The sequence below is a fragment of the Brassica oleracea genome, chromosome C2, assembly GCF_000695525.1.
Source record: "Brassica oleracea var. oleracea cultivar TO1000 chromosome C2, BOL, whole genome shotgun sequence".
Taxonomy (NCBI): domain Eukaryota; kingdom Viridiplantae; phylum Streptophyta; class Magnoliopsida; order Brassicales; family Brassicaceae; genus Brassica; species Brassica oleracea.
Window position 1 is genome coordinate 40,789,131 of NC_027749.1, and position 1,712 is coordinate 40,790,842.

A 1,712-nucleotide genomic window follows, 5' to 3' on the forward strand; every position below is an offset into this window, starting at 1 on the left:
TAGCAGATACTTTCACTTGACTATCAAGATGGCGAAGCGCATCATGATCGGTGAATAATACAAAGTCGCGATGGCAGAGGTAATGCTTCCAGTGCTTAATAGCTTGTATGATTGCGTAAAACTCCATGTCATACGTACTGTAGCGACTCCTAGCTCCTGTTAATTTTTCACTAAAATATGCCACTGGTCGGTTTTGTTGGCTTAACACAGCTCCTATCCCCAACTTTGATGCATCGCAATGGAGTTCAAAGGTTAGAGAGAAATCGGGTAAGACGAGTGCCGGCGCTGTTGTTAACTTTGTCTTGATGATCTCAAAAGCCTGATTCGCAGCAGTCGTCCATTCAAACTTCCCTTCACGCATGCAGTCAGTTATTGGAGCCGTAATACTACTGAAATTTGCAACAAACCGTCTGTAAAATGACGCCAAACCATGAAAACTACGAACATCTGAGATTGTCCGTGGAACTGGCCATGACTTGATGGATTCGAATTTTGAAATATCCACTGATAAACCGTCTTTGGATATCATATATCCTAAGAACAAGACATGGTCTGTACCAAATTGACACTTTTGTTTGGCAGCAAAAAGTCTTTCCTTCCGTAGAACACTCAAGACTTCACGAATATGGACAAGATGGTCGGCCAAGGAAGAACTAAATATAAGAATATCATCAAAATAGACCACCACGAATTTTCCAATGAAAGGACGAAGAGCTTGATTCATTACTCGCATAAAAGTGCTTGGTGCATTAGATAATCCAAAGGGCATAACAAGCCACTCAAACAAACCTTCCCGAGTTTTGAATGCAGTTTTCCATTCATCTCCAGGACGAATTCTAATCTGGTGATAACCGCTCTTTAGATCAATTTTGGAGAAGATTGTAGCGGTGCCAATTTGATCTAATAGGTCATCGAGGCGTTGAATAGGGAAACGGTAACGCACTGTTATCTTATTGATAGCACGACTATCAACACACGTACGCCAAGATCCATCTTTCTTTGGAATTAATAGAGCTGGTACTGCACATGGGCTGAGACTCTCGCGGATATGTCCTTTCGACAATAAGCTTTCGACTTGTCGGCGTAACTCGTCATGTTCCTGTGGACTCATCCGATAATGCGGTCTATTAGGCAGTGAAGCTCCTGGCACCAAGTCAATATGATGTTGAATATCTCTCAATGGAGGTAGCTCCTTTGGAAAGTCGTCTGGAAACACATCTGTATATTCTTCAAGGAGTGGACTAAAATCCATGTTATGTGACTGAGAACTCACGGCTCTGTCTGAAACGGACAGTAAAGCCAAAGCGAAACCAGTCTGTCGTAGCTCTTCCTCAAATGCACTAACCGAACAGATCAAAGCAGGTTTTGAACAAGACTCAACTGGCTGAGTAGGTGCTGGACAAGTAGTTTGATTCGCTGGTGATGGAAGAGAGGGTTCCTTCGGTAAGAGTGTGATTTTGCGATTATCAAAAACAAAACGGTAGCAGTTACGTTTCCCGTCATGGGTTGTCTCACGATCATACTGCCAAGGTCTCCCAAAAATCAAGTGACCGACGTCCATCGGAACAACGTCACAATAAATTTTGTCTTTGTAAATTGCTCCAATCGAGAATGACACCAATGATCGATGGGTAACTCGTACCTCTGTCCCTGCTTTCAACCATGTTAGCTTATATGGGTGAGGATGAGCTTCCTTCTCAAGGCTCAATTTG

General features: G+C 42.9%; 1 pseudogene; it reads right to left on the reverse strand.

Annotated features, from left to right (window-relative positions):
- Positions 1-1,561, reverse strand: part of LOC106324238 — a 19,729-nt pseudogene extending 18,168 nt beyond the window's left edge.
- Between the last annotated feature and the right edge of the window lie 151 nt (positions 1,562-1,712).